Source organism: Gopherus flavomarginatus, chromosome 3, assembly GCF_025201925.1.
Source record: "Gopherus flavomarginatus isolate rGopFla2 chromosome 3, rGopFla2.mat.asm, whole genome shotgun sequence".
NCBI classification, from domain to species: domain Eukaryota; kingdom Metazoa; phylum Chordata; order Testudines; family Testudinidae; genus Gopherus; species Gopherus flavomarginatus.
In genome coordinates, this window is record NC_066619.1 from 118835054 (window position 1) to 118849733 (window position 14680).

The following is a 14680-nucleotide window of genomic DNA, read 5'->3' on the forward strand; positions in this document are numbered from 1 at the left end:
CTAGATTGGGGTCACAGACAGAGCAGAAATATCTCCTTTAGCCTGGCTTGCCTAGATTCCCACAAGGGACCCAAGCCCAAAAGCCTGGGTGAATTTCAACCAACATTTGAATAAGATTTGTACTTGCATGGGGAGACGCCTCATCAGAGACCGTGGAGGTTTGGTTCCCTGTGTTTGTCTCATCTGGGCTTATCACATGTGGGAAGGGAATTGTTGATGTGAAATACCTCTGTGGTGAGCAGCATGAGCAGTTTATGTGGGGGTGTGCTCATGGCAGCCATTGTACAGTGGCCCATGCCTCTGGATCTGGACCCACCTGAGAACAACCTATTCCCAGGTTCTACTTCAGGGGCTTGTCGAATGGCTTCTTGAGCTTTAGAGAGTCAGGGCTGAGGCAGAAAATTGCCGATGCATGTCTCCCCCAAGGGTAAGTGTGTTTGTGGTAAGGCACTTATGTATAGCACCTTGCCAGAATGTGGCCCTTAGACACTTTCACTGACTGACTTAAGAGAACTCATAACATGACTTCCATTTAACAATTTAAAAAAATGCAAATTACAAAACATGTGGAGATGCATTAATGACAGCATCAGAGGATCTGCATGTCACTCTCAGATATGCTACACTGAAATATTCTTTTATTTCTATAAAATGTTAGCAATCCGGGCTAGATCTCACTGTCCTACTGGAAAGCCTTCAGGAATGAGGAAAAGGGGACAACTCCTTGAGATACCTCCAGATTCTCCTACTGCAGGAGCTGGGCCTTGCCCCCACATGAAGCCAGAGAAAGTTCTGGTCTCGCAAACCTTATGGATCATCTGAGACATAGATTAACCTTACGGAATCTCTGGGGACAGAGAGCAATCCACACTAACTCAGCAACTGTGGCAGTCTCTGGATCTCCCCTTTAAGGAAAGTTCCCCTTTGCAGAGGGAGGTCTGCAGAAAATTTAATACAATCTCTTGCAGTATTCAACATTCCTGAGTTAAGTCCACAGATTGAACCCTCTAGTAATACGAGTTCCACCTCCTGGCCTGCCTCTCCCCATTCACTCCACTTCCACCCCAGACAGGTTGGGGGGAATATCCTGGGAAGACAACCCATTTTGCACATGGCTGGGGGTTAGTTTGCATGTGTAGGGCAAATTCCATGCCTAGACCAATATATCATAAATTCAGATCTCAATTAAATAATGCCTTAAGTGAAGTAAGTATACAATCAGTCTGTTAAATGTGTCACTTGCAGAAGACTTCATGTTTATCATCAGGAAAATAAATGGGTGACTATTTGCATTTATGCAATAAGAATGAGCCATAGCTCTATGAGATGCAAGCAGGACCATCTTAAGGGGAAAAGTAATAGCTTTTGTGACTGAGAGAGAAATATTAAGAATAAAAATTGACAGGAAAGATTAAAGGAAAATAATGTATATGGGAGATATCCCTGCGGGTAGAACATGCCAAAAATACTAGAAGCCAAAAGTGAATAACACAACCTTGGAAGCATGAAACTAAAATCATCACTATATAGGCAAGTGAGAAAAAAAGACATTATGAAAAATGAGATGAGGCATGACACTTATTGGAAACAAAACGAAGGCAAATGGAAACATACATTTAATAGCTGGAAAATGCAAAACTAAATAATACTGTGGGAGAAAGAGAGGAAATTAAGCAGATACCTCCTGCGGGCTGCAGAGAGTTATATGAATTAGATTAAGAGAGAATAAATAAACGTGACTCTTTCTACATATAGCAGAATTGACAACATACCCAGAAATTGATGGCAAAATCATTGGGACCCTAATATTAGAGAAGGAAGTTATGGAGTTGATGGGAACAAACAACTCTCAGAGTAGGGAAAATATATGGGTAACATTCTCACTTACTTTGCCCATATACCAAGAAATATTACACAAGCTCAGGCTTTGCAGGTATGATTCAGAATGCAGCTACCCTCATTTTGGTTCCCATAAAAACACATTCAAAAAGTATCTAAGTGATTTAAGAGCTTAAGTTCCAATTTAAAAATGTATTTGGGGACCTAGGGACCATATTTACAGAGATATTTAGGTGCTAAAAGATGTACATAGATGTTTAGTGGGATTTTCAAAAGATCCTAAGTGAGTTTGGTGCTAAGTTAGCACCAAACTCACATAAAGTCTTTTGAAAATCCCATTAGGTATTTATACCTTTATGCACTTAAATATCTTTGTAAATCTGCACCTTAGAAACTTAAGCCACTTTGACTTTCAGTGAGCCTTAGGCTGCTAAATGCTTCAGCCACTTTTGAAAATGGAGCGTCGGCTGCTAAACCACATGACATTTTCAAAAATGTCATCTATTGTCCGTTTTGCAATGCCTCTACAATGAGATCCACAGAGGGGTAGAACAGGAGCATCAGGAGTCTGTGCAATGTTACCATACACATACAAAGTCAGGTTCTTATCTGCGATACAGGTTAAAATCCAGAATAACTCAATGAAAGAACAAAAGCAAGAGTTTTAATTTACACCAAAATTTTCCTAACACATGATGACAGCTGGTTGGTGAGCAGTGCAGGAGGAAAATCAAATTATGATGAAAAATAAAACTTGGTTGAAAACCTGCAGTCATCCCTCACAATAACCCCTCCAAAGCAGTGTTACAGAATGGGCAAGGCTCCCTAATTGCCAACATTACTATTATCATTAGTGGTTATTGACAAATCTGTTAAGGCAGGAGGGAGGAGGGGTTTTGAAAGTGGAGTTTAAATATGCTTATTTGCAGATGACCTGCTAATCAAGGTGTTGGGTTATAGCAAAACTTCACTGACAATCGGAAATAATAGCAGGAGAAGGGGCAACTTCAGGATTTAAGACTTCTCTCTCTTATTATTTACTCCATCATAAGTCAGGAGCAACTCCAGTGAAGTCAGCTGGCTTGATAGTATGTTGTACTGTGGCACCTCTACACTGGAGTCCCTTTATGGACTGGAAAGAGGTTAGAAATGGTCCCTGGAAAATACTGCCTGTCTACATTAGAGGGCTTCTCTGCTAGTTTATACCTGATAGAATAGTCATAAGTCAGCCTCATGGTCCATGGACAGGGGGGTACCAGGGGCAATTTGTAGGGGTAGACATAAGTGGAAGGAAGGGGCCTAGGCAGTGTGCATTGAATTCTAGCTACTGTCATCTGCTTACAGCCACTGGACACTTTGGGCAGCCTGAGCATAAGTTATAGTAGCACTGAGGTTGCTCTAAATTATGCCAGTAGGATGGGCAGGACTTCAGAGGCTTTAAAACTAAAAGGCTCACAAAGGCTACCTTTGGCCTCTCTCCTTTCATTCTGGCACCAAGTATGGGCAGAGAGCAGAGAATTAGGGCCAATAAAGTTAAATCTATGCCAAACCAGGGTGAGAGAGAAGAATCAGGCACTAAAAATAGAACAGGGTGAGGGGTAAGTAAGAAGTGAGATATAGATAGAGAGAGTATTCTGGCCTGAGGTGGGTCACAGAAACTATCAGCTAGTAACTGGCAACAGGGTTTAGATTGCCTTAGTGTAGTTTGAAGTCTAGGGAAAATGGATAGTGTGTGAAGCATTGATCTATATTACGGCTGATCCTAAGAGATGGCTGATCCTATAGCTAGGGGCAAAGTAACTGCAGCTCTGTAGTTATCCTTCCCTGCAACAACCCAGGGGGCAGACTAGGCACCGTGTGGAAAGCAAATGCACCCTTATAAGGCACCGTTTTTCTTAGAGTTCCCACGGAGGCGTTGTAACTCTGTCTTATGGGTGTCTGCCTGTCTGGTATAGTTTGGGTCTAAGAGTGGGAAAATTTGTAATCTCACTACTAGAGCACGTGTCTCAGTCCCCTCCTATTGGCTAGTCCACGGAAAAGGTTTATGAATCCTGCTGCTTCAAACTGATGGACTAAGCCTATTAGCTCAAGTAGTAGAGGGTCATGCCTTGTTCCAGAAGGTCCATCATTCAGATCCCACCAATGCCCCAAGCAGGGAAATTTGCACTACCACTGCCCATTGTCCTCTTTGGGGGACACAGAAAGGCTTCAGTCTTCATCAGGGGTGCTAAACCTTTCCAGACTACTGCATCCCTTTCAGGAGTTTGATTTGTCTTCTGTAGCCCAAGTTCCACCTTAGCTCAGTGGTTTGAGCATTGGCCTACTAAACTCAGGGTTGTGAGTTCAGTCCTTGAGGGGGCTATTTAGGAATCCAGGGATTCAGTCTGTCTTGAGCAGGGGGGTGGACTAGATGACCTCCTAAGGTCCCTTCCAACCTTGATAGTCTATGATACTAGTTTCACAAGATCAGACACAAAAATACAGAAGTGTCACAGCACTCTCTTACTGGAAAATGGTGGAAAGGCTCATATTTACCATATAATTATAAAATAAAATTGATTGGAATATAAATATTGTACTTTCAGTGTGATACTTTAGCCTGTTTTTCACTTGTGAACTTGTCATTCTGAGAGGCAATGAAGCACCAGGAACAACTAAGTTTTTCCTTCAGATTGAGTCTATTCCTACTCTCAGGACCAGCGTTAGAGGGTGTCAAGCAGGGCCATAGCCTGGGACCCCATGCCAGAGGGAACCCCGCAAAGCTAAGTTGCTAGGGCTTTGGATTCAGCCCCAGGCAGTGGGGCTCAGGCTTTGGCTTTCTGTCGTGGGCTCCAGTGTAATTAAAGAACCTGGGTCCTATAAAAGCTACTGTGGAAAAGTCCTCTCAAAAACTAAGTTCTGCTAGCCTCCAGGAAGACTGAACTCCATACACATCTCTGTCTGTGGGACTTTTCAGCTTGGAAAAGACAAGTAAGGGAGGATATGATAGAGGTCTATAAAATCATGACTGGTGTGGAGAAAGTAAATAAGGAAGCGTTTGCTCCTTCTCATAACACAAGAACTAGGGGTCACCAAATGAAATTAATAGGCAGCAGATTTAAAATATACAAAAGGAAGTATTTCTTCACACAACGCACAGTCAACCTATGGAACTCTTTGCCAGAGGATGTTGTGAAGGCCAAGAGTATAACAGGGTTTAAAAAAGAACTATATACATTCATGGGAGGATAGGTCCATCAATGGCTATTAGCCAGGATGGGCAGGGATGGTAGTCCTAGCCTCTGTCTGCCAGAAGCTGGGTGTCACACAGTATGCACACCTGTACCCCTTTCAGGTTGAGGCAGGGTTGTGATACCACCACCGTCTCAGTCTCTCCAAAATCCTCGAAGCCAAAAGACACCAGAGTCAATTCCAGCAGCCCTTGTGTTCAGGACAGCGCAGGCTAGTGGACAGATTCAGTTACAGCAGCCCTTACATTCAGGTCAGTCTGGCCCACTGGCCAGAGTCAATTCCAGCAGCCCTTGTGTGCAGGACAACATGGCCTAGTGGCCAGAGTCAATTATGACAGCCCTTAGGCTCGTGGCAATGTGGCCTAGCAGCCAGGGTCCTTATGAGAGCCCTCTAGTATGGTGCAATACAGCCCCTAGGCACAGGGCAGTGAGGCCCAATGGCCAGTATCAATATTGCAGCCCCTAGGCATGGGGCAGTGAGGCCCAATGGCCCATATCCAAGGAGAAAGAAGGGGCCACCACCAGGGTGTGGCAGCCTGGGTAGGGAGACCTGGGCCCACTGGACTCCACAGGGCCTCGCCCCAGGGTCCTGACAGTGGCAGAGTGGTCCACCACTGGGTCAGCAGGGACTCTCACTGAAACACACTGACCTCACTCAGGTGGAAGGCACCCTCCCTAGGTCACTTCCTGCTGTTTTTCCAGGCATGGTAGTCCAGTGAGCATCAGGGTTCACAGGCTCCTCAGCGCGGGTAGTTCTCTGCGGCTCTGTCAGCTGAAGCTCTCCAGTCTGGCTCTCAAGGTCTCCAATTCCCACAGGAAAAGACTGTTATGGCTCTTCAGCTGGAGCCTCTGCCCCAGGTCCTTCCCCTCCTGTGGGCAGCCTAGAATGAGCTGGGTTGCACCCTTTTATACTGAGACAATAGATGGAGCATGCCCAGCATGGTCTGAGGGGCGGGACTTCTGCCATCCATAGCATGGGGTTAACTCTCTCTTGTCCAGTGTGGGGTATGTTCACCCTGTCACACTGGGAATGGGCCACAGGGGATGGATCATTTGATGATTACCTGTTCTGTACATTCCCTCCAGGGGATCTGGCATTGGCCACTGCAGGAAGACAGGATACTGGGCTAGATGGACCTTTGGTCTGACCCAGTATGGCTGTTCTTATGCGAGTATAATGCCAGCCCTGACAACCCAAACAAAACCCACTTTGGGGTTGCGACCCACAGTTTTAAAACCACTGATGTAGTATATAGAGCAGCATAAACATGTCATTGTATGAAATTCTTGTACTGACTTTGCTAGTGCTTTTTATGTAGCCTTTTGTAAAACTAGGCAAATATCTAGATACGTTGATGTGGCCCTGAAAGTTTTTTATTTTCTCTTAGAAATTCAACAAAAGCTATGCAGTTGTTTGAACAGCTAAAAAGCACTTGTGAAAGTTGATTTTGCACATTTTAAATTCTGTCAGCATAAAAAGATCCTGCGACATTCAGTCTTTAATATTAAAGTGACATCTTTTGTTTTGTACATCAAAGACACAGTATCACTTCATTTTTTTTTAAAGTTCTTCTTTTGTACACGCTAGTTAGATTCTTACCTTCCAGAATAGGACTGTTGAGTTAGGCTGGCTCCATAGTAACTGAATGAACAAACAGATGTCTATGAAGTTCAGTCTTCCTGGAGGCTAACAGAAGTTCGTTTTTGAGAGGGCTTTTCCACAGTAGCTTTTATAGGATCCAGGTCCTTTGGTTACATTACACATAACTGGCTTGGAGAAGCTCATCTCATGCACACAATGTGCGTAGCAGCAGCACACAGGAGGCTAAACAAAACACTGTTGCATTTCTATTCCTTTTCATGATAGAACAAAGACAGCTTAAAGAAGAGAGTTTGGTGAGACGTGAAGGCAAAATGGCCTGCTGGCTAGCAGAAACAGAGGTGGGGAAATGTTTTCCCATTCACATGAAACATGTTGGTTAATAACTGCTTCCTGGAGTCCTTACACTGAAGCACATACATTCCAGATCACTCACAAATAACTGTGAACCGTTTATACTGAACCAAAATGTCAGATTTTATTCGCAAAAATAAAATGCTCACTGGGATTTTGTTGTTCTGGATTTTGTTTGCGTGTTTGGTTCTAACTGAGAATAAAGGTAGTTGAAAGATTAAAAAAAAAAACAAAACAAAAAGCCGCTGAAGCCTTCCCACGGTTTGACTGGAAAAATGTTTTGATGAGGTTGTCAGACCAGCTGGCCAGCAAACAGAAAAAGATTTGTCAGTGTTTTGACAATTTGTTTCCTTCAAAAGTCCTTCCTCCTACAATAGTCATGATACAGCTACAGTGATGGCTAAAGGCTTGTCTATACGAACAATTAGTTTGCAGGAAGCTGGGGTATGAAGCTACCCCACACTAGCCAGCCACAGACTAGCTGTCTCAGTGGACTCTGCTTTGTTTGTGTGCTTTGTTCTAGTCCTCTTTGAAACAGGACTCGCACTCCAGCTTGCCACAAATGAATTGTTCATGTAAACAAGCCTGACTCAACTGACCCAGGTCTAAGGCAGGATTCTTCCAAAGGCAGAACAGTAATTGAAAACTGCTTTCTTGACTGACAAGGTGGGGAATGAATTGGTGGCATCAGAGCTAAAGGCACGAGCTGCTTCATCCTGAGCTAAAGAGCAAAGGCTTGCTAGCTTGGCTTGTAATGGACTCATATCCTCTGTAGATCGGGCAGAGGAGAGGCCTGTAATACACTCTCATTAGCAGTTCATAAGTAATATGGACTATAGTCAATGCTATGGAGCAACAGCTGTCTTCCCAGAGGTATCAATTTAAAGGCTTGAATCACCAAATGCCTGGCTATGGAGATGTGGGATATAGTCTAGGGTTCCTTTTAAGAAACAATATTTCAGGGAACCTGCCTGAAAGGGATATAACAGAGCTCACTTGGGTTCTTACTCTAGGAAATAAGAATGGATTTTGGCCAAAACACATGGGAGATATTTAGTACCCTGGAGGTCGAGACTCTGTGTGTGTGTGTGTGTTTGGTATTTCATAGAAACATAAGACTGAAAAAGGACCTCTGTAGGTCATCTAGTCCAGCCCCCTGTTCATTTGATATCTTTGTAAGCAAAGGGCTGGAGTGTGATTTTAAAGCCCCATGAGCTTTAGGGAGAGTGCAGAGGTGAACTGCCAGAGACATTCTGACTGTGGAGAAGACTAGCAGTTCTATAAAAAGCGTGCAGCATGTGTTCCTTGAGTTTAAGGCCAGAAGGAACCACTAGCTCATCTAGTCTGACCTCCGCCTCCTGTGACATGGGATCATCTAAATGCAAGAGTGGAAAAACCAGGAATATGTGGCCAAGTCTCAGTTTAATAGCCACAGGAGAAGAAAACAAATACTAAAAAAAAAAAAAAAAAAAAAAAATCAAGCACCATCCACACCTCCAAATCGAGTTCCCTTTTCTCTTAATGCAGACTCTGCACCAGCATCAGTCTCAGACTATCCTGCTCTTAAAGGGACAGCATCCTTTTACACATTCCCATAGAATTAGACATCAGTTGCTAGCAGGTTCAGAAGGACAGCAGAAGTGAATCCATATCACAACTCTTTGTGGCATCTAACATTGCTCACAGTTTGATGCATCTTGCACTCAGGAAGAACAAGCACCATAATACTGGCTACCCTCTTTGTCAATTCTGTATAAAGGGTCACCACACTTTTTTTTCCCCTCCTCCATCGCATACATCCCAGCAGCCATAACCTGTTTGGTAACTGTTAGCAAAGGTAAGTTGTTAGAGGCAAGCAGTGCACTGTAGTCACCTCCAGGGCATCCACCAGTACTACCCTGTAGTCATCAGAAAGCATTCAATAGCATTTAGCCAGAACCCTCTGAAGAGTCAGACCCCCCATCAGGGGTGCCACCTGACGTGCTGGGGTCACACTGAGCCTGCCCATTCCACCAGCCCAGGCTTCCTGCCTTGCTGTGCCAGGCCCTCAAGCTTTCTCTGGCCCCCACACACAGGTAATGCCACATCCAGCTGCAGACAGACTGAAATCGGCTCTGTGTGGGAGGATTCAGCTTGGAGATTTACCCAGCACTCATGTGCTCACCTCCTTTAGGGTGTAAACCCAAAATAATATTGTCTTGCACTGTATAGAGAGATCTGTACCACAGAAGCACATAAAAATCTAGTCAATATTCCTAACAGCAGATACAGAAATGATACATGTATACAAACAGGATTCAGTAAATAACTTTTCCAATGCCACGTTACATTGCCCATCTCGCATAAAACATATCTTGGTTATGCCATATTTATATCATAATATTTCTATGAAGAATATGGGGTGTAATGTCACACTCTCCTTTTGTATGGCAACTATTTTTCCGTACTCTCGATTCTTGGCAGGCCAAGTTTTTGGACTGTCAAGCCTTCCCACACAGCAGAGTAGTAAATGACTGTTGTGCCACAGTCATGGACTGACTCATGGAAAAATTGTTACATTCATATACTCAATCATTCATACATTGGATTGACACTTTTCTGGGATCCTGGTCACGGGGGGGGGGGGTGGCATGTGATGTCACTCCATCTAATTTCTTCCTTCCCAGCTCCATCCCTCTAAATGGTAGGTGAATTCTTCCCAACTCAATAAAGGGAAACTGTCATTTAGCAATTTGGTGTGGGGAGATTTCGCTTTGCATCTTCCCACTTCCAGTAATTTCAACATTTATTAGGGGTGAAAAAAATTCCCTGCCAAGACTTGGAACCTTCTTTCCATAGGGCGTGCTCCATTACTACACGCAGCCTGCTAATTTTATTTTAAAAAGAAGGATTTTCAAGGAGACGAACATAAATTGACCGATTTTTAGAGGGAAAAAGGAGAACCCCCAGCAGTTTAAAAAAAAAAAACACCTGAGTTTGAGCAATTTTCCAAAAGGACATTCATTTTTCTTTTATACCTCTCCTCTCTTTAATCCAGCAAGACTTACTAATGCCAGCCACCTATTTTTGCCTCAAGAGGTGCCAAAAAACTACTCTGAGGTGTGATAATAGTGTGAGTAATAAAGAATAGATTTTTCTCCCCGTCATTTTACGAGTGGTCTAAATTTCTTGATTCCCATTTCCCAAAGGTGATAAAATACAAGCTTGTTTTCACAAACTGTCATGGGTGAGCCCAATGTAAGCCATATATGTCAGCACTACACAATTTTAAGTGCAACTCTCATGTTACTTTTAATTATAAAAAACCCGCAAAATAATAGTGAAGCAATGAAAAAAATCTGACCTCTTTCAAGAGAAGGTGACATGGAGCGCTTAGCTATTATTGTTATAGGAATAGGATTGTTGCTTAGCAACAAGTCTCACATAATATTGCACAGCTTTTGTATCTGAAGAAAATTGAGGCAAGGAAAAGTTTGGAAAGCTAATGAGGAAGAAATAGCTTCAGTGCAGATCAATAGAGCACCTGACCAGAAAATAAACTATTAATGGGACCAGAGAAAGCAAAGCTACTTAGATACTTGAAAGCAAATTTATTATCACCAGGTATGTTTAATTGGTTGCACGCTAATTCCCCTTTATCTCTGTGTCCTTTCAGGGTGTGGATGGTGGCACTGTTTCTTTGGATGTGACTGCAATAACATACAGCAGCTTTTCTGCTCTGTGAGTTTTAATAGTCACAAAATAACATTTTGATTACTTTATTTTCTTGTAACATTTAAGCTTTCACTGAACTTCCCAGGACTTACAATAGTGCTGTGGGAATATGAAGTAGTATCACAAAAATTTTGGACAGTGCCTGGCTGGAGACTTAAAGTAGCAGAAGATACCTGAACATCTGTTTGAGTGAATGTTTGTGGTGTAAACACATGCTATTGGTATCTAAAGGAAGATGCATGTATTTTGCAGGTACTGTAAGCGAGCAGTGATTTCTCCCTGCAAATTCAACTCACTTGTGCAGGGGATTGGGCCTGATTCACTGCTACACTGGTTTTGTGTCAAGTTATACCTGCACAAAACTGGTGTCAGAGTAGAGAATCAGGCCTATTACATCTGTAAATGCAGTCTTATTTAATGTTTGCTTTGTATCGGTGTCGTGTTATATAGGCTCAGGCCAACATGCTGAAATGCAATTACATGCAACATCAACTGAAAATAAAAACTATTAGGCTTTTTGCCATAGGAAGAAGAGAACAGCAGATGCAAGTTATCCAGCTACTTGACTTCTGTTTAGTTACACAGGTCCAGTGTGTGACTGGAACCTGATCAAACTATTTAAGTAGCCAGACAACAAAAATAACTTTCACATGATAAGGCTTGGGATAATCAATACATGCATATGTGCACTGGAAATTTGATGTCAATTAACTGAGTTACTACATATAGTCAACCTGTCCTCTGCTCTTTGAAACATACACTATTCTTAAGCAGCAAGTACAACCCCATTGACATCAGCAGGACTTGCATACATACAAACTGAAACTCATATGACTCATAACTGTGCTTAGATTGAAAAATTCACCCTGAATACAGGTGTCTCATTTTTGATTAAAGAATCTCTCTCATCTGGGAAACTGTTGGTGAAAAACAAGGTGCTTAGGTTTGAAGACAGAACATTTAGTTCCAAAGGGCACACTTCTCCCCCTACTGGCATGTAAAAGGGTATGTCACAAGTCTGTCTAGATAGTAAAATCAAGAGGAAAATCTATCAATTTTTATTTTTTAAGTTAGTTAATTGAGTCTATGATATACCAAGCTTGGGGGAGTGGATTGCTTCACAGAACGACAACCATTACAATCATTACCACTTTGCCTATTGTCTAATTAACTTTGCATACTTATTATCATGGTATTCCATGTACTGTACTGTTAATTGTTTGCAAAATGACAGTTGAAAAGATTTTATTAGTAACTAGTACTCCTTAGGAATATATCTGAATTTCAGTTATCAAACATACTTGGCTGGAATTTAAACACATGCACCTATCTGAGGCAAGGCGTTAACCGAGCAGCATCTGTAGTTCCTGCTCTGTCACAGTCCTGATGTTTTGAATGCTGCGGCAAGTTGATGGTACTGTAAATTAAGTGGCTTGGGAGAGGGCGATGGAATGAGAGAGAAGAGAAAGTTTGATATTGCTAGGTATTGTCAAAAAAAAAAAGAGAGAGTGTCATGGAATTAATTCTCTCAGGGTTCCAGAGAAGGTAGCCTCCATTGGAATTTTCAGGAATAGTCAGTCGTGGGGCAGCAGATTTCCTCTAGATATGCAAGATTGGAAACCTGGCCTTACAGTTGAGGCACTGAACTGTAGTTCGGTTTCCTGTGTTACCTACTCTTTCTGTGATTGAGTTTCCTATCAGTAAAAAGGACATAATAAATCCTACTAGTGAAAGGAAGCATGGACCAGTGGTGAGAGTGCCAGCCTCAATTCCCTGCTCCACCACAGACTTCCTGTGCGAGCTTTGGTAAGTCATGAGGCCTTCCTGTGCCTTGCTTCCCCATGTGTAAAATAGGGATAACGGCACTTCCCTACCTCGCAGGGATTATGTGAGGATAAATACATTATTGATTCCAAGGTGCTATGGTAATTGGACCCATAGAAATATCTAGGGCAGATAGAAATACTACAGCACTGGGGCCCATAGGAGAACAGCTATATCCTTCTGTTCTACACCAGCTTTTTTTAAAATTATTATTATTACAAAAATATCAAATTTACCGAACTGTCACACAGTCTACAAGGCAACTTGGACAATCACAACTCCATCGATCCCAAGTTATAGATCCATATCCCTGAAAAATGCAGGCATGCAGATTTACTGAACATCCTGTAATGCCATGAACACAACAGCATCAAATTCTCTTTATACAGAAGAGCCTTCTCAGCTGCATATCAATCATTTTCTCCTCCAGCCTTCAAGTGCTTTAAATGTTTTGGTGACTAAAGTCAAGATATTCATCCACAACAGCATAAACAAAAACACCTAAGGGGAGGGAGGATTAGGTGGTATCGTGAATAGGGTCCAGGGCTCAGTTTCAAGCCACATGTGTTCTACACCTCCTTCTACCACTGAACTGCTGCGAGACCCAGGGCAAGTCATTTCATCTCTTTGAGCCTCTGCTTTCCTCCCTGTGACTGACTTGGCTATTCAGACTGTAAACGCAGTGCAATTGCAAACAGCCTGTCACCATATGGTCCTGATCGTTGCTAGGGACCATTGTAATACAAATAATTAATATTTTAAAAATAAATCACATATTTAGAGTCATCTTAACTTTAAAGATTTAAATTTGAAAACAACAAGAAGTAGTTTCCCCTCTCCAGCCCCCTTTGTATGCTTGTCCTTATTGCATGTCAGATGAGGGCCCAAATCTGGCAGAATCATTTGCAGTGCTATATTTTTCCTCAAGTATGTGGTAGTTGCAATTTCTGCTCTTCATTTCTCTCTACCTCAACATAACTTAATTGAATTGAGTGGGATTAGTCCTGATTTACATTGATTTAAGAAGAGAGTTCCAGGCCCAACTATATATGAAAATTACTGCAAGTCCTGAGAACTGTTCAGAGAGGACATGTGAAGGATTCCTCTCTTCTTTCTACCCCACCCTTTTCTTCCTACCCCTCATTTATGAGATGTCAAACTGTGTACGTCTATGTCTCCTCAGCATATAGTACCACTACAGTCTATGGTTAGAAATCCATCTTGTTATGAATATGCACTGCTCACTCTGAGCAATAAAATATATTTCATTCTGTACATATTTCCATCAAACATTCACACTCTGTGAGCTGTAAATAAAAATTTGAACCTTAGAGAAGCTGCAATCTAGAAAATGAGCTGGTGCTAAGCAATGTAACTATTCCCTTTCAGATGTCCAATGGGAATTGCATCGTAAGCACTATTTCATGCTCTGGTGTCCATCACAGCAATAGATATTAATAGAAATCCACCTTTTGGTTAAGGGCAAGAAATTGCTTACGTGTATACTAGTTCACCCTTGAACAAAGTGACTGTCATTAAATTTCACACTCAATTACAAAAGCTTTTCTTCGCTTGAATGTCACATAATATCAGAATGTAAAAGGCAGAAATTGTTACCAATGGGAGAGTCACTTTATGGGAATTCTATTGCACGGCACAGTAGGAGCTACTCTTTGAACTGCACCCTACAGTGTTACATTATTGCAGATTATGTTAGTTAACAACAACAGTAAATGCTGTAATCACAGGGCTGTGTATAATGTTTCCTGTGTAAATGAGAACATACTGATATATTGAATATTTTGTCTTCACTATTAGGTAGGTTCAACAGTTATCAAGCACTGCTTAGGGGAATTCTCACCCCTGCGCTATAGCCCTGTGCTCTGCCTAAACTGGCCAGAACACGCTGTGAAGAACATGGTAAAGCCACTCTAGGGATTAATCAGAGAGGGAACTGCACAGCCTGCTCTAGTAGGAGATGCTAGCACAGGCAGTGGTCCCGAGTCACAACAATGAGACAGACTAACCCGGAGTGCTGCTCTACTTTCTGCCAGCCTCCAGCACGGCCTGTATCTGGTATGTGCACGCAGCCTTTCTTCTGTTCTTGCACAGGCGCTGG